The 21,364-nt window shown below is 56.9% G+C and overlaps 14 non-coding genes and 1 pseudogene across 14 annotated transcripts; all 15 read right to left on the reverse strand.

Moving 5' to 3' along the window:
• Positions 1-17,420: 17,420 nt before the first annotated feature.
• Positions 17,421-17,539, reverse strand: LOC140382220 (5S ribosomal RNA). The gene has a single exon (XR_011931662.1). It is a non-coding gene; the product is annotated as a 5S ribosomal RNA (ribosomal RNA).
• A 141-nt stretch (positions 17,540-17,680) lies between these two features.
• LOC140381911 (5S ribosomal RNA) lies at positions 17,681-17,799 on the reverse strand. Its single transcript, XR_011931383.1, has one exon. It is a non-coding gene; the product is annotated as a 5S ribosomal RNA (ribosomal RNA).
• A 151-nt stretch (positions 17,800-17,950) lies between these two features.
• LOC140381912 (5S ribosomal RNA) lies at positions 17,951-18,069 on the reverse strand. Its single transcript, XR_011931384.1, has one exon. It is a non-coding gene; the product is annotated as a 5S ribosomal RNA (ribosomal RNA).
• A 151-nt stretch (positions 18,070-18,220) lies between these two features.
• On the reverse strand, positions 18,221-18,339 carry LOC140382384 (5S ribosomal RNA). The gene has a single exon (XR_011931810.1). It is a non-coding gene; the product is annotated as a 5S ribosomal RNA (ribosomal RNA).
• Positions 18,340-18,495: 156 nt separating this feature from the next.
• Positions 18,496-18,614, reverse strand: LOC140381913 (5S ribosomal RNA). The gene has a single exon (XR_011931385.1). It is a non-coding gene; the product is annotated as a 5S ribosomal RNA (ribosomal RNA).
• Positions 18,615-18,765: 151 nt separating this feature from the next.
• LOC140381914 (5S ribosomal RNA) lies at positions 18,766-18,884 on the reverse strand. Its single transcript, XR_011931386.1, has one exon. It is a non-coding gene; the product is annotated as a 5S ribosomal RNA (ribosomal RNA).
• Positions 18,885-19,029: 145 nt separating this feature from the next.
• Positions 19,030-19,148, reverse strand: LOC140382834 (5S ribosomal RNA; annotated as a pseudogene).
• Positions 19,149-19,317: 169 nt separating this feature from the next.
• Positions 19,318-19,436, reverse strand: LOC140381915 (5S ribosomal RNA). The gene has a single exon (XR_011931387.1). It is a non-coding gene; the product is annotated as a 5S ribosomal RNA (ribosomal RNA).
• A 141-nt stretch (positions 19,437-19,577) lies between these two features.
• Positions 19,578-19,696, reverse strand: LOC140381916 (5S ribosomal RNA). Its single transcript, XR_011931388.1, has one exon. It is a non-coding gene; the product is annotated as a 5S ribosomal RNA (ribosomal RNA).
• A 151-nt stretch (positions 19,697-19,847) lies between these two features.
• Positions 19,848-19,966, reverse strand: LOC140382697 (5S ribosomal RNA). The gene has a single exon (XR_011932057.1). It is a non-coding gene; the product is annotated as a 5S ribosomal RNA (ribosomal RNA).
• Positions 19,967-20,122: 156 nt separating this feature from the next.
• Positions 20,123-20,241, reverse strand: LOC140382385 (5S ribosomal RNA). The gene has a single exon (XR_011931811.1). It is a non-coding gene; the product is annotated as a 5S ribosomal RNA (ribosomal RNA).
• Positions 20,242-20,398: 157 nt separating this feature from the next.
• Positions 20,399-20,517, reverse strand: LOC140382388 (5S ribosomal RNA). The gene has a single exon (XR_011931813.1). It is a non-coding gene; the product is annotated as a 5S ribosomal RNA (ribosomal RNA).
• A 157-nt stretch (positions 20,518-20,674) lies between these two features.
• On the reverse strand, positions 20,675-20,793 carry LOC140382709 (5S ribosomal RNA). Its single transcript, XR_011932058.1, has one exon. It is a non-coding gene; the product is annotated as a 5S ribosomal RNA (ribosomal RNA).
• Positions 20,794-20,950: 157 nt separating this feature from the next.
• On the reverse strand, positions 20,951-21,069 carry LOC140382389 (5S ribosomal RNA). Its single transcript, XR_011931814.1, has one exon. It is a non-coding gene; the product is annotated as a 5S ribosomal RNA (ribosomal RNA).
• A 157-nt stretch (positions 21,070-21,226) lies between these two features.
• On the reverse strand, positions 21,227-21,345 carry LOC140382722 (5S ribosomal RNA). The gene has a single exon (XR_011932061.1). It is a non-coding gene; the product is annotated as a 5S ribosomal RNA (ribosomal RNA).
• Between the last annotated feature and the right edge of the window lie 19 nt (positions 21,346-21,364).

Raw genomic sequence — 21,364 nt, forward strand, 5'->3', positions numbered from 1 at the left:
CGCACTGCGGGGTTGTTGGCATTTGTGGTCCAGAGCCCCGGCTCTAAATTAAACCTGTTACCCTAGTAGGCCGGCCTCCGGGTCCCCCTCTCTTCTTCGGTTATGGAGTACATTGGGCGCGGGGGCAGCCAGTGGAGGGCAAGGGCCCTGCCTCCAAGTGTGGTGTAGGGGACAGGGGAGCCAGGGCCTTGGGGTCCTGGTGCTTTTTATCTTTTAAAGTGGCTCAGAGTACCAAGGGCACGGACTTCCAGGGGGCTGCACCAAGGGTGTGTAGCTCGTGTTGGGGTGCTTAAGTGTGGGTACCCGGGGACGAAAGGTGGGCCGGGGCCGGCGCGAGCCTCTGTGGTGAGTGCTGGGCCGTTCCCTTGGTACTCCAGTCGGAGTACCAAGGGCACGGACTTCCATGGTATAGTACCAAGGGCACGGACCTCCAGGGGGCTGAAACAAGGGTGTGTAGCCCGTGTGGGGGTGCTTAAGTGTGGGTCCCCGGGTTCGAAGGGAGGGCCTGGTCCCCGGTGGTCATCCCCGGAGTCCCAGAGCCTGCAACCCGGGGAAGAGTGGCCCGTCCCCAGACTGAGTTTGGGGGAATGCGGGGTGGCTCTGGAGGGGCTCCAGGGGTTCCAGGGGGTGCTCGGCGGAGGCCATGCCCAGCCAGAGTGGCCCTTCCCCGGGCAGAATCTGGGGAGAGTGGGGGGTGGCTCTGGAGGTGCTCCGGGGGCTCCAGGGGTTCCAGGGGGTGCTCAGTGGGGGCCATGCCCAGCCAGAGTTGCCCTTCCCCGGGGTGAGTCTGGAGGAGTGGGGGGTGGCTCTGGAGGGGCTCCAGGGGTTCCAGGGGGTGCTCGGCGGAGGCCATGCCCAGCCAGAGTGGCCCTTCCCCGGGCATAGTCTGGGGAGAGTGGGGGGTGGCTCTGGAGGTGCTCCGGGGGCTCCAGGGGGTGCTCAGTGGAGGCCATGCCCAGCCAGAGTGTCCCTTCCCCGTGCAGAGTCTGGAGGAGTGGGGGGTGGCTCTGGAGGTGCTCCGGGGGCTCCAGGGGTTCCAGGGGGTGCTCGGTGGAGGCCATGCCCAGCCAGAGTGGCCCTTCCCCGGGCAGAGTCTGGAGGAGTGGGGGGTGGCTCTGGAGGTGCTCCGGGGGCTCCAGGGGTTCCAGGGGGTGCTCGGCGGAGGCCATGCCCAGCCAGAGTGGCCCTTCCCCGGGCATAGTCTGGGGAGAGTGGGGGGTGGCTCTGGAGGTGCTCCGGGGGCTCCAGGGGGTGCTCAGTGGAGGCCATGCCCAGCCAGAGTGGCCCTTCCCCGGGCATAGTCTGGGGAGAGTGGGGGGTGGCTCTGGAGGTGCTCCGGGGGCTCCAGGGGTTCCAGGGGGTGCTCAGCGGAGGCCATGCCCAGCCAGAGTTGCCCTTCCCCGGGGTGAGTCTGGAGGAGTGGGGGGTGGCTCTGGAGGGGCTCCAGGGGTTCCAGGGGGGTGCTCGGCGGAGGCCATGCCCAGCCAGAGTGGCCCTTCCCCGGGGTGAGTCTGGAGGAGTGGGGGGTGGCTCTGGAGGGGCTCCAGGGGTTCCAGGGGGTGCTCGGCGGAGGCCAGGCCCAGCCAGAGTGGCCCTTCCCCGGGCATAGTCTGGGGAGAGTGGGGGGTGGCTCTGGAGGTGCTCCGGGGGCTCCAGGGGGTGCTCAGTGGAGGCCATGCCCAGCCAGAGTGGCCCTTCCCCGGGCATAGTCTGGGGAGAGTGGGGGGTGGCTCTGGAGGTGCTCCGGGGGCTTCAGGGGGTGCTCAGTGGAGGCCATGCCCAGCCAGAGTGTCCCTTCCCCGGGCAGAGTCTGGAGGAGTGGGGGGTGGCTCTGGAGGTGCTCCGGGGGCTCCAGGGGGTGCTCGGCGGAGGCCATGCCCAGCCAGAGTGGCCCTTCCCCGGGCAGAGTCTGGAGGAGTGGGGGTGGCTCTGGAGGTGCTCCGGGGGCTCCAGGGGTTCCAGGGGGTGCTCAGTGGGGGCCATGCCCAGCCAGAGTGGCCCTTCCCCGGGCAAAGTCTGGTCGTGTGCGGGGTGGATGATCCCTGCTCCTCCTCACGCGAGTTCGAGACCGGCTGGGTGCCCTTTTATCCATGAGGCACTGCACTGCCTCCGGCAGCCGAGTTCGGGGCCCGGTGAGGGCTCCAGGCTCCAGGGGCTCCGACCCGGAGCCTCCGACCCGCAGAAGGTGCTCCCTGGCCGGGCAAAGTCTGGCCGTGTGCGGGGTGGATGATCCCTGCTCCGCCTCACGCGAGTTCGAGACCGGCTGGGTGCCCTTTTATCCATGAGGCACTGCACTTCCTCCGGCAGCCGAGTTCGGGGCCCGGTGAGGGCTCCAGGCTCCAGGGGCTCCGACCCGGAGCCTCCGACCCGCAGAAGGTGCTCCCTGGCCGGGCAAAGTCTGGCCGTGTGCGGGGTGGATGATCCCTGCTCCGCCTCACGCGAGTTCGAGACCGGCTGGGTGCCCTTTTATCCATGAGGCACTGCACTGCCTCCGGCAGCCGAGTTCGGGGCCCGGTGAGGGCTCCAGGCTCCAGGGGCTCCGACCCGGAGCCTCCGACCCGCAGAAGGTGCTCCCTGGCCGGGCAAAGTCTGGCCGTGTGCGGGGTGGATGATCCCTGCTCCGCCTCACGCGAGTTCGAGACCGGCTGGGTGCCCTTTTATCCATGAGGCACTGCACTTCCTCCGGCAGCCGAGTTCGGGGCCCGGTGAGGGCTCCAGGCTCCAGGGGCTCCGACCCGGAGCCTCCGACCCGCAGAAGGTGCTCCCTGGCCGGGCAAAGTCTGGCCGTGTGCGGGGTGGATGATCCCTGCTCCGCCTCACGCGAGTTCGAGACCGGCTGGGTGCCCTTTTATCCATGAGGCACTGCACTGCCTCCGGCAGCCGAGTTCGGGGCCCGGTGAGGGCTCCAGGCTCCAGGGGCTCCGACCCGGAGCCTCCGACCCGCAGAAGGTGCTCCCTGGCCGGGCAAAGTCTGGCCGTGTGCGGGGTGGATGATCCCTGCTCCGCCTCACGCGAGTTCGAGACCGGCTGGGTGCCCTTTTATCCATGAGGCACTGCACTGCCTCCGGCAGCCGAGTTCGGGGCCCGGTGAGGGCTCCAGGCTCCAGGGGCTCCGACCCGGAGCCTCCGACCCGCAGAAGGTGCTCCCTGGCCGGGCAAAGTCTGGCCGTGTGCGGGGTGGATGATCCCTGCTCCGCCTCACGCGAGTTCGAGACCGGCTGGGTGCCCTTTTATCCATGAGGCACTGCACTGCCTCCGGCAGCCGAGTTCGGGGCCCGGTGAGGGCTCCAGGCTCCAGGGGCTCCGACCCGGAGCCTCCGACCCGCAGAAGGTGCTCCCTGGCCGGGCAAAGTCTGGCCGTGTGCGGGGTGGATGATCCCTGCTCCGCCTCACGCGAGTTCGAGACCGGCTGGGTGCCCTTTTATCCATGAGGCACTGCACTGCCTCCGGCAGCCGAGTTCGGGGCCCGGTGAGGGCTCCAGGCTCCAGGGGCTCCGACCCGGAGCCTCCGACCCGCAGAAGGTGCTCCCTGGCCGGGCAAAGTCTGGCCGTGTGCGGGGTGGATGATCCCTGCTCCGCCTCACGCGAGTTCGAGACCGGCTGGGTGCCCTTTTATCCATGAGGCACTGCACTTCCTCCGGCAGCCGAGTTCGGGGCCCGGTGAGGGCTCCAGGCTCCAGGGGCTCCGACCCGGAGCCTCCGACCCGCAGAAGGTGCTCCCTGGCCGGGCAAAGTCTGGCCGTGTGCGGGGTGGATGATCCCTGCTCCGCCTCACGCGAGTTCGAGACCGGCTGGGTACCCTTTTATCCAAGAATCAACTGGAGTGTGGAGCTTCTACGGGCCTCCAGGGGCACTGCCGACCCAGAGCTGTGCCCCGGCTTCAGTTCTCTGTATCTCAGGAAGTTTTTTATTTATACATTTATTTCATCCATAATCTCTGGCGCCTAAAGGGTTATCAGTCCTTGGGGCTTGGGGCTAGGCTTGGCGTTTGTCAAATATTTATTTATTTTTGTCCACCTTTATTTACAAAAAATACAGAAGATGGCAGCAGATGATAAGGTATTGAAACCAACAACTCTGTATTCTAACCCTTTAAGCGCCAAAGTCGCAGAAATGCAACTTTACCGTACAAGGAAATTAATGAAATAATAGTAGAAAATGAATCACTTCAGTCATTGGTCGGTTCGGTGCAACTTCCCTTTATTAGCCAGGTATGATCCAGGGCAGATCCGGTAAGGAAAAAAATGGCTGGACGTGGCATGCAATTTACAGCAGATTCTGACTCTGAAGGGTATTATCTCCCCGAGAGTGACGATGGATTTCCAAGTGGAGATGAAGGGACTTCGAAACAACGGACAGGTGCAAAGGACAGACGGAGGCGAGGAACCAGTGGAACCAGTGGAACCAGTGGCTGCAGTAAAACTTGCCCGGTGGATGAGAGCTGGGACATGCTGAGAGAGGTCGAGGTATTTGAGGCATGGATCAAACCTTTTGAAGACCCAGTTGGCTACACAGGAGAGATGGATCTGACGGATGCTAATCCATTTGATATTCTGTCACTCTTTCTGACCGATCAGTTTTGGACTTTCATTACTGATGAGACAAATAGATATGCACATCAGTGTATGGCACCTATGATTCTGAAGCCACATTCAAGATTTCTTGAGTGGTATGATGTATCAGTCACCGAAATGAAAGCTTTCTTCGCTTTGCATCTCTCCATGGGCCTTGTTGAGAAACCTGAAATCGAGGATTACTGGGGAACATTTTGGCTTACACAAACGCCTGGATTTGGAAATGTAATGTCAAGAAACAGATTTGAAATCATTCTTTCGTTCTTTCATTTTGTCAACAATAATGATTATGTGAGAACAGGCGAGCCCGGGCACGATAAACTGTTCAAAGTCCGCCCAATAATAGATTTGATTATTCCCAAATTTGCAGCAGTTTACAGTCCAATCAAGGAGCTTTCTTTAGATGAAATGACAATAGCTTTCAAGGGGAGATCTTCACTAAAATGTTACTCTCCGAATAAACCTGACAAATATGGCTATAGAGTGTATGCCCTGAGTGAAAGCTGTTCAGGGTATGTTTTGCGCTGGTCAATGCACACTGGACAGTACAAAAATAATGCAAGCAACATCAGTGCAACACACGCAGTTGTCCGTGAGTTGGTTTCTCCCTTTACGGGCAAAGGACACGAGATTTACATGGACAGTTACTATACCTCGCCTGTAATTGCAAATGAATTAGCAGATTTGGAAACTGGACTGTGTGGGACGGTAAGGATTACCAGGTTGGGGATGCCAAAATGCCTTGGTAAAAGTGTCTTACAGCTGAAAAAAGGAGATGACCCAGTTTTTTGCAGAAAGGGAAAACTCCTGGCTTGTGCTTGGCACGATACTAAACGTCTCACCATGTTGTCCACAGTCCATGGAAATGATTGTGTTCAGAGGAGGATCCGATCCAAGACAGATGACACTGGCTTCCGTGACATCAAAAGACCTGTATGTGTCGACCAGTACAACGCCTACATGGGTGGAGTGGACACTGCTGACCAGAGGATGAAGACATACCTCTTTCCACACAGGTCCCGGAAATGGTATCATCGCATATTCAATGCCATTATAAGCATAAGTATTGTCAACTCACACATCATATACACCAAATCCACTCCAGGCCCACACAAACCTTTAAAGGTTTACATTCAGAAGATTATTGATGCATTACTGGCTGATCACTCCAAAAAACAAGAAAGGCGCTCAAGACCGGAGGGTGAAATGCCACAGAGACTCACAGAGCGTCATTGGCTTTGTCAAGCAGAGGGACGTCCAGACTGCGCCGTGTGCTCTGACCGCTCTCGTACCAAAGGCAGGCGGCAAACAAAGTACAGGTGCCGTCAGTGTGGCGTTGGCCTCTGTGCGGTTCCATGCAACGAGAGATACCATACGCTAAAAAACTTTAAATGCTGTCATTTGGATATGTAAAAGTGCAGGGTACCTTGACCCTGGATGGACATCTTTTCTGTGATGGCTCTCTCCTTTCTTCACTGCTTTCTCCACAACCTGCCTGGCACCAATGATGGATGTATAAGTTGGAAAAATAAAAAAAATGAAAAAAATACATAATAAATACCGTGTTTGTCATCATTTGGTCAGAACTTGTAATCAGGGCCCGAGTTTGAAGATGTGAGCAAAAGGGGTGAAAATGGGTTAAAATGTGAAAAAACACCAAAATGAGCAAAATGAAATAATCCCCCATCATCAGTGCACAGTTTGCCCCCAGAAAAGCACTCCCCTGGGGCCTGGAGGTGATCTGACCACCAGAATATAGTACCATATACCCCTGCTGGTCTTAGAAAAAAAACCGAGCTTCCAGCCAATAGTACACTATACCCGAGGGACTCTGTCGTTTTTCGGCAATAGTACACTATACCCGAGGGACTCTGTCGTTTTTCGGCAATAGTACACTATACCCGAGGGACTCTGTCGTTTTTCGGCAATAGTACACTATACCCGAGGGACTCTGTCGTTTTTCGGCAATAGTACACTATACCCGAGGGACTCTGTCGTTTTTCGGCAATAGTACACTATACCCGAGGGACTCTGTCGTTTTTCCGGGCCGTAGTATGAAGTTGTGAGCAAAAGGGGTGAAAATGGGTTAAAATGTGAAAAAACACCAAAATGAGCAAAATGAAATAATCCCCCATCATCAGTGCACTGTTTGCCCCCAGAAAAGCACTCCAATGGGGCCTGGAGGTGATCTGACCATCAGAGTATAGCACCATATGCCCCTGAGGGACTTAGAGTAAAAACCGAAATAGTACACTATACCTGAAAAGACTCTGTCATTTTTCGGCAATAGTACACTATACCCGAGCGACTCTGTCGTTTTTCCGGGCCGTAGTATGAAGTTGTGAGCAAATGGGGTGAAAATGGGTTAAAATGTGAAAAAACACCAAAATGAGCAAAATGAAATAATCCCCCATCATCAGTGCACTGTTTGCCCCCAGAAAAGCACTCCCCTGGGGCCTGGAGGTGATCTGACCATCATAGTATAGCACCATATGCCCCTGAGGGACTTAGAGTAAAAACCGAAATAGTACACTATACCTGAAAAGACTCTGTCATTTTTCGGCAATAGTACACTATACCAGAGCGACTCTGTCGTTTTTCGGCAATAGTACACTATATACCGTTGGACTTAGTCGTTTTTTGGGCTCGTGGGAATAAGCGTTCAGCTCAAAATTCCCGGGCTAAATCACGCTGCTCCCGAGAAATTCTTACGCTGCTCTCACGCGGAATGTGCAAAATGGTAATGCTGGGAGGGAGGGGCGGGCGGTTTTTGAGAATGACGTTTTTCGCAATCGAAACAGGTACATTTCCTGGTTGTGCGGATACCGGGCAAGGAGCTCGTTTGACGGGCACACGAGAACCGCGATCGATGGGCCCCGTTCTGGTTTTATCCAGCTTCCAAGGCTCCTTCACAGCCGTAATGTCAAGTCATGGTTCGGAGGTGCGGAGGTGAGCGTCGGATCACGGAGCCTCTGAATGGAGCCCCGCGCTCCGCGCTCCACCGGGCTCTAAGCGCCGCTCAGACCCGGCATGAGAGGGTCTATTTTCGGCTTGATTTTACCAGACTCCCGGGCACTTCCAGAAGCTTCCTGTTTGCTCTGATTGCTCGGGGCAGAGCACGGTGTCACGCTGACCACGGGCTGTACGCGGAGGTGAGAGCTGGTTGTAAGGCGGATCACGGAGCCTCTGAATGGAGCCCCGCGCTCCGCGCTCCTCCGGGCTCTAAGTGCCGCTCAGACCCGGCATGAGAGGGTCTATTTTCGGCTTGATTTTACCAGACTCCCGGGCACTTCCAGAAGCTTCCTGTTTGCTCTGATTGCTCGGGGCAGAGCACGGTGTCACGCTGACCACGGGCTGTACGCGGAGGTGACCCGCTCCGTGATCTTAGCGCCGCCCAGACCCAGGGCCATCCACCCCGCATACGGCCAGACTTTGCCCGGCCAGGGAGAACCTTCTGCGGGTCGGAGGCTCCGGGTCGGAGCCCCTGGAGCCTGGAGCCCTCACCGGGCCCCGAACTCGGCTGCCGGAGGCAGTGCAGTGCCTCATGGATAAAAGGCACCCAGCCGTCCAACTCGCGTGAGGCGGAGCAGGGATCATCCGTGAATCAACCATGAAAATGGTACAAATCATGGTTCTATGTATACCAGACAAGGAGCTTGGTCTATTGGCACTCAAGACCCGCCATCGTAGGGCCCCGTTCTGGTTTTATCCAGCTTCGAAGGCTCCTGCGCACTGCGGGTTTGTTTACATTTTGCGGCTGTGGTTTGCTCCGGCTAACCTCACGCCGGACACGTTGGAAGCGAGGCCGAGACAGAGGTCCCACCAGGCGCGGGGCTTCAGTCTGACTGGCTTCCCCCGCGCCTGGCCCCTTGTCTCCGGAGATGGGACCGTCACTCACCCCCGCACTGAAGGACGCGCGGCTTGAAGGATGATGGCTGCGCTTAGCCCCTGTGCCAGGGGCTCTGAGCCAGTCCCCTTCAGCCTCAACGCGTCCGGTGGGAACACAGTCCGGGTCCATTGTCACTCACCCCTGCGCAGAAGGACGCGCGGCTTGGAGGATGATGGCTGCGCTTAGCTCCTGGCACAGGGGCTCTGCACCAGTCCCCTTCAGCCTCAACGCGTCCGGTGGAACAACAGTCCAGGCCCTCTGTCACTCACCCCCGCACTGAAGGACGCGCGGCTTGAAGGATGATGGCTGTGCTTAGCCCCTGTGCCAGGGGCTCTGAGCCAGTCCCCTTCAGCCTCAACGCGTCCGGTGGGAACACAGTCCGGGTCCACTGTCACTCACCCCTGCGCAGAAGGACGCGCGACTTGGAGGATGATGGCTGCGCTTAGCCCCTGGCACAGGGGCTCTGCACCAGTCCCCTTCAGCCTCAACGCGTCCGGTGGAACAACAGTCCAGGCCCACTGTCACTCACCCCCGCACTGAAGGACGCGCGGCTTGGAGGATGATGGCTGCGCTTAGCCCCTGTGCCAGGGGCTCTGAGCCAGTCCCCTTCAGCCTCAACGCGTCCGGTGGGAACACAGTCCGGGTCCACTGTCACTCACCCCTGCGCAGAAGGACGCGCGGCTTGGAGGATGATGGCTGCGCTTAGCCCCTGGCACAGGGGCTCTGCACCAGTCCCCTTCAGCCTCAACGCGTCCGGTGGAACAACAGTCCAGGCCCACTGTCACTCACCCCCGCACTGAAGGACGCGCGGCTTGGAGGATGATGGCTGCGCTTAGCCCCTGTTACAGGGGCTCTGCGCCAGTCTCCTTCAGCCTCAACGCGTCCGACGGAACCACAGTCCGAGCCCATTGTCACTCACCCCCGCGCAGCAGGAGGCGCGGCTTGAAGGATGATGGCTGCGCTTAGCCCCTGGGCCCAAGGGCTCTGCGCCAGTCCCCTTCAGCCTCAACGTGTCCGATGGCTCTGCGCGGGGCGGGGGGCAGGGCCGGCGCATATTTTTGGTCCGACTCCGGTCCCTTCCTCGTCTCTGAGTTTGTCAAATGCAGCGCCTGTCCAGGGCTCACTTTGCTATCAACTGGCTGGTCACCGCCATCGTAGGGCCCCGTTCTGGTTTCATCCAGCTTCGAAGGCTCCTGCGCACTGCGGGGTTGTTGGCATTTGTGGTCCTGATTTGCGCTGGCTCACCCTCACGCTGGACACAGCGCCAGATGATATATTTGGTCCGACTCCGGTCCCTTCCTCGTCTCTGAGTTTGTCAAATGCAGCTCCTGTCCAGGGCTCACTTTGCTATCAACTGGCTGGTCACCGCCATCGTAGGGCCCCGTTCTGGTTTCATCCAGCTTCGAAGGCTCCTGCGCACTGCGGGGTTGTTGGCATTTGTGGTCCAGAGCCCCGGCTCTAAATTAAACCTGTTACCCTAGTAGGCCGGCCTCCGGGTCCCCCTCTCTTCTTCGGTTATGGAGTACATTGGGCGCGGGGGCAGCCAGTGGAGGGCAAGGGCCCTGCCTCCAAGTGTGGTGTAGGGGACAGGGGAGCCAGGGCCTTGGGGTCCTGGTGCTTTTTATCTTTTAAAGTGGCTCAGAGTACCAAGGGCACGGACTTCCAGGGGGCTGCACCAAGGGTGTGTAGCTCGTGTTGGGGTGCTTAAGTGTGGGTACCCGGGGACGAAAGGTGGGCCGGGGCCGGCGCGAGCCTCTGTGGTGAGTGCTGGGCCGTTCCCTTGGTACTCCAGTCGGAGTACCAAGGGCACGGACTTCCATGGTATAGTACCAAGGGCACGGACCTCCAGGGGGCTGAAACAAGGGTGTGTAGCCCGTGTGGGGGTGCTTAAGTGTGGGTCCCCGGGTTCGAAGGGAGGGCCTGGTCCCCGGTGGTCATCCCCGGAGTCCCAGAGCCTGCAACCCGGGGAAGAGTGGCCCGTCCCCAGACTGAGTTTGGGGGAATGCGGGGTGGCTCTGGAGGGGCTCCAGGGGTTCCAGGGGGTGCTCGGCGGAGGCCATGCCCAGCCAGAGTGGCCCTTCCCCGGGCAGAATCTGGGGAGAGTGGGGGGTGGCTCTGGAGGTGCTCCGGGGGCTCCAGGGGTTCCAGGGGGTGCTCAGTGGGGGCCATGCCCAGCCAGAGTTGCCCTTCCCCGGGGTGAGTCTGGAGGAGTGGGGGGTGGCTCTGGAGGGGCTCCAGGGGTTCCAGGGGGTGCTCGGCGGAGGCCATGCCCAGCCAGAGTGGCCCTTCCCCGGGCATAGTCTGGGGAGAGTGGGGGGTGGCTCTGGAGGTGCTCCGGGGGCTCCAGGGGGTGCTCAGTGGAGGCCATGCCCAGCCAGAGTGTCCCTTCCCCGTGCAGAGTCTGGAGGAGTGGGGGGTGGCTCTGGAGGTGCTCCGGGGGCTCCAGGGGTTCCAGGGGGTGCTCGGTGGAGGCCATGCCCAGCCAGAGTGGCCCTTCCCCGGGCAGAGTCTGGAGGAGTGGGGGGTGGCTCTGGAGGTGCTCCGGGGGCTCCAGGGGTTCCAGGGGGTGCTCGGCGGAGGCCATGCCCAGCCAGAGTGGCCCTTCCCCGGGCATAGTCTGGGGAGAGTGGGGGGTGGCTCTGGAGGTGCTCCGGGGGCTCCAGGGGTTCCAGGGGGTGCTCAGCGGAGGCCATGCCCAGCCAGAGTTGCCCTTCCCCGGGGTGAGTCTGGAGGAGTGGGGGGTGGCTCTGGAGGGGCTCCAGGGGTTCCAGGGGGGTGCTCGGCGGAGGCCATGCCCAGCCAGAGTGGCCCTTCCCCGGGGTGAGTCTGGAGGAGTGGGGGGTGGCTCTGGAGGGGCTCCAGGGGTTCCAGGGGGTGCTCGGCGGAGGCCAGGCCCAGCCAGAGTGGCCCTTCCCCGGGCATAGTCTGGGGAGAGTGGGGGGTGGCTCTGGAGGTGCTCCGGGGGCTCCAGGGGGTGCTCAGTGGAGGCCATGCCCAGCCAGAGTGGCCCTTCCCCGGGCATAGTCTGGGGAGAGTGGGGGGTGGCTCTGGAGGTGCTCCGGGGGCTTCAGGGGGTGCTCAGTGGAGGCCATGCCCAGCCAGAGTGTCCCTTCCCCGGGCAGAGTCTGGAGGAGTGGGGGGTGGCTCTGGAGGTGCTCCGGGGGCTCCAGGGGGTGCTCGGCGGAGGCCATGCCCAGCCAGAGTGGCCCTTCCCCGGGCAGAGTCTGGAGGAGTGGGGGTGGCTCTGGAGGTGCTCCGGGGGCTCCAGGGGTTCCAGGGGGTGCTCAGTGGGGGCCATGCCCAGCCAGAGTGGCCCTTCCCCGGGCAAAGTCTGGTCGTGTGCGGGGTGGATGATCCCTGCTCCTCCTCACGCGAGTTCGAGACCGGCTGGGTGCCCTTTTATCCATGAGGCACTGCACTGCCTCCGGCAGCCGAGTTCGGGGCCCGGTGAGGGCTCCAGGCTCCAGGGGCTCCGACCCGGAGCCTCCGACCCGCAGAAGGTGCTCCCTGGCCGGGCAAAGTCTGGCCGTGTGCGGGGTGGATGATCCCTGCTCCGCCTCACGCGAGTTCGAGACCGGCTGGGTGCCCTTTTATCCATGAGGCACTGCACTTCCTCCGGCAGCCGAGTTCGGGGCCCGGTGAGGGCTCCAGGCTCCAGGGGCTCCGACCCGGAGCCTCCGACCCGCAGAAGGTGCTCCCTGGCCGGGCAAAGTCTGGCCGTGTGCGGGGTGGATGATCCCTGCTCCGCCTCACGCGAGTTCGAGACCGGCTGGGTGCCCTTTTATCCATGAGGCACTGCACTGCCTCCGGCAGCCGAGTTCGGGGCCCGGTGAGGGCTCCAGGCTCCAGGGGCTCCGACCCGGAGCCTCCGACCCGCAGAAGGTGCTCCCTGGCCGGGCAAAGTCTGGCCGTGTGCGGGGTGGATGATCCCTGCTCCGCCTCACGCGAGTTCGAGACCGGCTGGGTGCCCTTTTATCCATGAGGCACTGCACTTCCTCCGGCAGCCGAGTTCGGGGCCCGGTGAGGGCTCCAGGCTCCAGGGGCTCCGACCCGGAGCCTCCGACCCGCAGAAGGTGCTCCCTGGCCGGGCAAAGTCTGGCCGTGTGCGGGGTGGATGATCCCTGCTCCGCCTCACGCGAGTTCGAGACCGGCTGGGTGCCCTTTTATCCATGAGGCACTGCACTGCCTCCGGCAGCCGAGTTCGGGGCCCGGTGAGGGCTCCAGGCTCCAGGGGCTCCGACCCGGAGCCTCCGACCCGCAGAAGGTGCTCCCTGGCCGGGCAAAGTCTGGCCGTGTGCGGGGTGGATGATCCCTGCTCCGCCTCACGCGAGTTCGAGACCGGCTGGGTGCCCTTTTATCCATGAGGCACTGCACTGCCTCCGGCAGCCGAGTTCGGGGCCCGGTGAGGGCTCCAGGCTCCAGGGGCTCCGACCCGGAGCCTCCGACCCGCAGAAGGTGCTCCCTGGCCGGGCAAAGTCTGGCCGTGTGCGGGGTGGATGATCCCTGCTCCGCCTCACGCGAGTTCGAGACCGGCTGGGTGCCCTTTTATCCATGAGGCACTGCACTGCCTCCGGCAGCCGAGTTCGGGGCCCGGTGAGGGCTCCAGGCTCCAGGGGCTCCGACCCGGAGCCTCCGACCCGCAGAAGGTGCTCCCTGGCCGGGCAAAGTCTGGCCGTGTGCGGGGTGGATGATCCCTGCTCCGCCTCACGCGAGTTCGAGACCGGCTGGGTACCCTTTTATCCAAGAATCAACTGGAGTGTGGAGCTTCTACGGGCCTCCAGGGGCACTGCCGACCCAGAGCTGTGCCCCGGCTTCAGTTCTCTGTATCTCAGGAAGTTTTTTATTTATACATCTATTTCATCCATAATCTCTGGCGCCTAAAGGGTTAAAGTCTACACTAACGTGAATACCACCGGTCGCGTGCATCTGCCGAAGGAGATATCTCAGAGACAAAACTGTGTCTGAGATGTCCCTCCCGGGGACGCTGTAGGCCTGCGAGGGGTGTATGACGGATCCAATCACACGCTTTAACCTACCTGCTAATACCTTTGCTAAAATTTTATAGTCTACGTTCAAAAGGCTAATGGGCCTGTAGTTGGCGAGGCTGCTCCTGTCGCCCTTCTTAAAAAGCAGAGTGACGACACTCATCGCAAAACCATCGCCAACTCTACTCTCACTCTCAAAATCCTGATATAATAGGAGTAGGATCGGAGCTAACCTGGAAGCGAAACGCTTGAAAAACTCACAGGTTAGTCCGTCCTCTCCGGGGCTTTTCCCTGTATTTAAACTCTTGACTGCAGCCTCTATCTCCATGAGAGACAGAGGCGCGTCGCACAGCTCCCTATCCTCCCTGCTCAGTGTGCGCTCCAGAGCACCTACAGCCTGGTCTAAAGCCTGCTCTGCCACTCCGTCTGAACTAAAAAGCCTACTATAGAAATCCTGCGCTGTCTCTAAAACCTCACTTACCTCGGAAACAATCTTACCTGTCTTATCTATCAACTTATCTATGTGCATCTTTCCCTGTGTAACCTTCTCACAGCCGAAGAAGAACGCTGTCGAGCGTTCTCCTTCGACTGTGTGTCTGGCTTTTGCCCTCAAAATTGCACCCTGACACCTACTTACCTCCAGCTGCTCCAGCTCAGCGCGCACCACCAGGTACTCTGGATCCACAGGGCCAGTGGTGGAAGCTGCGCCCTGGTCCAGGACCTGCAGGCGCTGGCGGAGAGCGGTCTCCCTCCTGGTCGACAGCCACGCCTTGTGTTTGCTGTAATTGACACAGAGCTTTTTAATGCGTGTTTTTGCCGTCGGCCACCAATCGACCACGCTGTCGATCAGCTCCAGCTCCATGTCAAATACATCAAACAAAAAGTCCATTTTCCTACAAAAAGTTTCATCACCGAGGATGGAGCTGTTTAGGACCCACAGTCCTCCATTCCTCGGTGATGAAACTAACCCAAAATAAATATCTAAAGTGGAGTGATCACTCAAGCCTGACCACTTGTAGGAAGCACCACTGACTCTCTGTGCCAGGTCTGAGGAGGCAAAACAGAGGTCAATGCGGGACTGCTTCAGGACGCCCTGGACGACCTGCCGCCTGGAGAAATCCTTCAGGAAGGGGTGGACGAACCGCCACACCTCCGTCAGGTTCCTGCTGGCGGCTTCTTCCAACAGGGCTGTCCTGGCAGTGCTGTTTTTAAAAGAGTTGTTAATGCCGATGTCTGTCTTGCAAAGTGTTGTATTAAAGTCACCGATTATGATTGTATTGTCGTTCGCAAAGCGAAATATTTTTTTGAAGAATTGCCTCCTCAGACCATCATTGTTCGGGGCGTAGATGTTAATTAGTCTGAACTTCACTGTGTCCGTGAAGTCCAGGACCAGGAAGGAGCCCTCTGGGTCGGCGTGTACCAGGGTGGGTTGGCCTAAGACACCAGGCCTCACCACCGTGGCCACACCGCGCGAGCACGCCGTGCCCAGGGCCCAAAATACAGAGCCCACTCCCATGCTCCGCACTTGTTGCGCGTGGCTGACATCCCAGTGCGTTTCTTGGATGCAGAGCACGTCCCACTTGGAAAAGTGTAACGCGCTCTGCATCCGCACTGGGCTCCGCAGGCCGCCTGCGTTCCAAGAGGACAAGGAGAACGCCATTAAGAGGAGACCTTGGAGGATGTAACCCATCTTTTATTTAGACTTCTTTTTGGCGCCCGTCGCATCCGACTGCCACACTCTTTTTCTGACTTCACGGGTGGAGAAATCCATGAAGTCATCATTAAAAACAGTCTCGAGCTCACCTCGTGGGGCAGAGCTGCGTGTGGAGGATGGTGGGTTGATGGAGCTTTCTGCTGGCGCTTTTGAAGTGGTTGGAACGGAGGAGGCAGAGCCGCTCTCAGCAGCAGCGCCCTCTCCGTCTCCTGCCACCTGCTTCCTGCGTCTTGCCCCTTTCTTATCCTTCTTCTCCACCTGTCCCCTCTTACCACCGTCCGACTGGAGCTTGGGATCATCACCCAGCCCTGTGGTGATGTCCCCCCCTTTGGAGGTAAGATGCGGGGCCTGTCCCGCACCCATCCTCCTCCCGGGTTCAGCCTCTTCCTCCACGGGCTTAGGAGTTGGACCCTCACGAGTCCCCTCCCTCTGGTCAGGAGGAGCAGTTTGTCCTGCTCCCACCTTCCCAGACGCCAGCGCTGAGCCGAGCACCATCTCCAGTGCGACGGACGCCTCCTCGTCTGAGGAGTCAGAGGAGCAAGAGGAGCCAGACACCTCTGGCTCCCCTGACTCCTCCACAGCCTCCTCCTCCAAAAACTCCTCTACTTCGGAGAGAGCAGTTGCGGGCACGTTCTGGGCCACGTCACTGCTCTCTCCTCCAATGGCGTCCTCCCTATCCTCCCCTCTGTCCTCCCCTCTGTCCTCCCCTCTGTCACCCGCACCACACGGACATAAGTGGCGGAACATGCGGCACTCTCTGCACTTCGGGGCCCGCTGCGCGACGCACTCGCGCGCGTAATGCCCCTGGCTCCCGCAGTTGCGGCACAGAAAGTCAGGGCACTCCCTCAGAATATGGCCAGGCTGGAGACACCCCCTACACACCCGCACCTGCCTGTCGTGTATTACCCTGAAGTACTCGGGGCCCCCCGCGGTGTCAAACCTGACAGAATACGGTAAGGACTGCACCGTGTCCGTGAACCTTACCCGTACAAACCTGGTGCCGTCCGCCACGTTCGTCCCCGGCCACATTCTCCTCCTCACCTCGGAGACCGCAGAGACCCCCCAGGCGTAGAGCTTGGCCAGGATCTCCTCGTCCTCGATATAAGCCGGCAGCCCCATGAAGGACACGACCAGCTCATCCACCGAGATGTCACGGGCGTGAACCCTGACTCCTCCAATGCAGTACCCGTCCAGGAGCCGCTCCTTCGCTTTAGTGGTACTGACGGTTACTTCATATTTGTCCTTCGAGATGAGTCTGCACGCTACTATGGAGCCGCACACCTCCTGAGTCGATTTCAAAAAAGCTAGTGGCGTGATTTGTGCACCCTCCGTCAACTCCAACACCACAGTGAGTTCTTTCATAAATTTCATTCTTCTTTCTTCGTTCTTTCTATTATTTACAGATTCATTCAAACTTTGTCTTGCCTTTGTCGTGTCCATTCCAGTGTCCGATGCCGTGTTGTCCGTCCTTTGAGCCATGCTCACAAAAAACAAAAAATCCACCTCCCAGTAAGTTTACTGGGAGGGGAACAAACAAAAGAACTGAAAAAAGTAAATGAAAATGACCAAAATAACGATTAAAAACTCAAAAAAAACTCCCAAACCTCCAGCTCCAGACCATGCAGCACACCACAAATTGCACGCACCTGCACTGATTGCAAAGGGGCTGGTCTAAAGTATAGACTTCCCTGCCCTCCGGCGAGGGGAAGCCCCCGTTTCAAGACTGCTGCTGCTCCCTTTTTTCCCATGCAGGACGAGACTTAGACTGCAATTGTTCCTTGAACATGGAGGAATAGTCTTATACTGCCGAGGCTGTCGCTATTCCCTTTCCCCATGGAGGACCAGTATTGCGCTGTTGCTTTTCCTTTCTCATGGAAGAACAGTCTGACACAGCCCAGTTCTCACCTGGAGTTACCAGTTTTCGCCATATACAACCAGGGAGGACCAGTTTTACGTGCTGCTGTTCCTTGCATCATGGAGGGATAGTCTTAGACTGCCAGACCGTCGCTGCTGTTCCCTTTGTTCCCATGGAGTACCAGTCTTAGACCGCTACTGTTCCTGATCATGGAGGAATAGTCTTAGACTGCCGAGGCTGTTGCTATTCCCTTTGTTCCCATGGAGGACCAGTATTTGTGCTGTTGCTGTTCCTGATCATGGAGGAACAGTCTTAGGCTGCCGAGGCTGTTGCTATCCCCTTTGTTCCCATGGAAAGGACAAGTCTTAGGCTCTACTGTTCCTGTGTGTAATGGGGGTAGTTTTGCTCACAGCACCTGGTATTTCAAGGAGGTCTCCCATCCAAGTACTAACCAGGCCCAGCCCAGCTTAGCTTCCGAGATCAGACGAGATCGGGCGGGTCCAGGGTGGTATGGCCGTGAGCGAAATGTTCCAGGTCAAAACGGCCTTTTTTATATCAAACACTGTCTTTTCGTGAAGAGTACCTTCACGCCACTTGCTCGGTCAAAATTGGGATATCTCAATGAAAAACTTCTTTTTTTTGACAGGTGAAAAAGTGTGAAAATGCTCACAGCACCTGGTATTCCCAGGCGGTCTCCCATCCAAGTACTAACCAGGCCCAACCCTGCTTGGCTTCCGAGATCAGACGAGATCGGGCTGGTCCAGGGTGGTATGGCCGTGAGCGAAATGTTCCAGGTCAAAACGGCCTTTTTTATATCAAACACTGTCTTTTCGTGAAGAGTACCTTCACGCCACTTGCTCGGTCAAAATTGGGATATCTCAATGAAAAACTTCTTTTTTTTTTTTTTTTTTGACAGGTGAAAAAGTGTGAAAATGCTCACAGCACCTGGTATTCCCAGGCGGTCTCCCATCCAAGTACTAACCAGGCCCAACCCTGCTTGGCTTCCGAGATCAGACGAGATCGGGCTGGTCCAGGGTGGTATGGCCGTGAGCGAAATGTTCCAGGTCAAAACGGCCTTTTTTATATCAAACACTGTCTTTTCGTGAAGAGTACCTTCACGCCACTTGCTCGGTCAAAATTGGGATATCTCAATGAAAAACTTCTTTTTTTTTTTTTTTTTTGACAGGTGAAAAAGTGTGAAAATGCTCACAGCACCTGGTATTCCCAGGCGGTCTCCCATCCAAGTACTAACCAGGCCCAACCCTGCTTGGCTTCCGAGATCAGACGAGATCGGGCTGGTCCAGGCTGGTATGGCCGTGAGCGAAATGTTCCAGGTCAAAACGGCCTTTTTTATATCAAACACTGTCTTTTCGTGAAGAGTACCTTCACGCCACTTGCTCGGTCAAAATTGGGATATCTCAATGAAAAACTTCTTTTTTTTTTTTTTTTTTTTTTTGACAGGTGAAAAAGTGTAAAAATGCTCACAGCACCTGGTATTCCCAGGCGGTCTCCCATCCAAGTACTAACCAGGCCCAACCCTGCTTGGCTTCCGAGATCAGACGAGATCGGGCTGGTCCAGGGTGGTATGGCCGTGAGCGAAATGTTCCAGGTCAAAACGGCCTTTTTTATATCAAACACTGTCTTTTCGTGAAGAGTACCTTCACGCCACTTGCTCGGTCAAAATTGGGATATCTCAATGAAAAACTTCTTTTTTTTTTTTTTTTTTGACAGGTGAAAAAGTGTGAAAATGCTCACAGCACCTGGTATTCCCAGGCGGTCTCCCATCCAAGTACTAACCAGGCCCAACCCTGCTTGGCTTCCGAGATCAGACGAGATCGGGCTGGTCCAGGGTGGTATGGCCGTGAGCGAAATGTTCCAGGTCAAAACGGCCTTTTTTATATCAAACACTGTCTTTTCGTGAAGAGTACCTTCACGCCACTTGCTCGGTCAAAATTGGGATATCTCAATGAAAAACTTCTTTTTTTTTTTTGACGGGTGAAAAAGTGTGAAAATGCTCACAGCACCTGGTATTCCCAGGCGGTGTTCCATCCAAGTACTAACAAGGCCCAACCCCGCTTGGCTTCCGAGATCAAACGAGATCGGGCTGTTCCAGGGTGGTATGGCCGTGAGCGAAATGTTCCAGGTCAAAACTCGTATAAATGGCTTTTTTTGCATCAAACACTGTCTTTTCGTGAAGAGTACCTTCACGCCACTTGCTCGGTCAAAATTGGGATATCTCAATGAAAAACTTCTTTTTTTTTTTTTCTTTTTTTTTTTTGACAGGTGAAAAAGTGTGAAAATGCTCACAGCACCTGGTATTCCCAGGCGGTCTCCCATCCAAGTACTAACCAGGCCCAACCCTGCTTGGCTTCCGAGATCAGACGAGATCGGGCTGGTCCAGGGTGGTATGGCCGTGAGCGAAATGTTCCAGGTCAAAACGGCCTTTTTTATATCAAACACTGTCTTTTCGTGAAGAGTACCTTCACGCCACTTGCTCGGTCAAAATTGGGATATCTCAATGAAAAACTTCTTTTTTTTGACGGGTGAAAAAGTGTGAAAATGCTCACAGCACCTGGTATTCCCAGGCGGTCTCCCATCCAAGTACTAACCAGGCCCAACCCTGCTTGGCTTCCGAGATCAGACGAGATCGGGCTGGTCCAGGGTGGTATGGCCGTGAGCGAAATGTTCCAGGTCAAAACGGCCTTTTTTATATCAAACACTGTCTTTTCGTGAAGAGTACCTTCACGCCACTTGCTCGGTCAAAATTGGGATATCTCAATGAAAAACTTCTTTTTTTTTTTTTTTTTTGACAGGTGAAAAAGTGTGAAAATGCTCACAGCACCTGGTATTCCCAGGCGGTCTCCCATCCAAGTACTAACCAGGCCCAACCCTGCTTGGCTTCCGAGATCAGACGAGATCGGGCAGGTCCAGGGTGGTATGGCCGTGAGCGAAATGTTCCAGGTCAAAACGGCCTTTTTTATATCAAACACTGTCTTTTCGTGAAGAGTACCTTCACGCCACTTGCTCGGTCAAAATTGGGATATCTCAATGAAAAACTTCTTTTTTTTTTTTTTTTTTTTTTTGACAGGTGAAAAAGTGTGAAAATGCTCACAGCACCTGGTATTCCCAGGCGGTCTCCCATCCAAGTACTAACCAGGCCCAACCCTGCTTGGCTTCCGAGATCAGACGAGATCGGGCTGGTCCAGGCTGGTATGGCCGTGAGCGAAATGTTCCAGGTCAAAACGGCCTTTTTTATATCAAACACTGTCTTTTCGTGAAGAGTACCTTCACGCCACTTGCTCGGTCAAAATTGGGATATCTCAATGAAAAACTTCTTTTTTTTTTTTTTTTTTTTTTTTGACAGGTGAAAAAGTGTGAAAATGCTCACAGCACCTGGTATTCCCAGGCGGTCTCCCATCCAAGTACTAACCAGGCCCAACCCTGCTTGGCTTCCGAGATCAGACGAGATCGGGCTGGTCCAGGCTGGTATGGCCGTGAGCGAAATGTTCCAGGTCAAAACGGCCTTTTTTATATCAAACACTGTCTTTTCGTGAAGAGTACCTTCACGCCACTTGCTCGGTCAAAATTGGGATATCTCAATGAAAAACTTCTTTTTTTTTTTTTTTTTTTTTTTTGACAGGTGAAAAAGTGTGAAAATGCTCACAGCACCTGGTATTCCCAGGCGGTCTCCCATCCAAGTACTAACCAGGCCCAACCCTGCTTGGCTTCCGAGATCAGACGAGATCGGGCAGGTCCAGGGTGGTATGGCCGTGAGCGAAATGTTCCAGGTCAAAACGGCCTTTTTTATATCAAACACTGTCTTTTCGTGAAGAGTACCTTCACGCCACTTGCTCGGTCAAAATTGGGATATCTCAATGAAAAACTTCTTTTTTTTTTTTTTTTTTTTTTTTGACAGGTGAAAAAGTGTGAAAATGCTCACAGCACCTGGTATTCCCAGGCGGTCTCCCATCCAAGTACTAACCAGGCCCAACCCTGCTTGGCTTCCGAGATCAGACGAGATCGGGCTGGTCCAGGCTGGTATGGCCGTGAGCGAAATGTTCCAGGTCAAAACGGCCTTTTTTATATCAAACACTGTCTTTTCGTGAAGAGTACCTTCACGCCACTTGCTCGGTCAAAATTGGGATATCTCAATGAAAAACTTCTTTTTTTTTTTTTTTTTTTTTTTTGACAGGTGAAAAAGTGTGAAAATGCTCACAGCACCTGGTATTCCCAGGCGGTCTCCCATCCAAGTACTAACCAGGCCCAACCCTGCTTGGCTTCCGAGATCAGACGAGATCGGGCAGGTCCAGGGTGGTATGGCCGTGAGCGAAATGTTCCAGGTCAAAA

The sequence above is a fragment of the Eucyclogobius newberryi genome, unplaced genomic scaffold (genome assembly GCF_026437365.1).
Source record: "Eucyclogobius newberryi isolate DKJ021-1_F unplaced genomic scaffold, fEucNew1.0.hap1 SCAF_50, whole genome shotgun sequence".
NCBI classification, from domain to species: domain Eukaryota; kingdom Metazoa; phylum Chordata; class Actinopteri; order Gobiiformes; family Gobiidae; genus Eucyclogobius; species Eucyclogobius newberryi.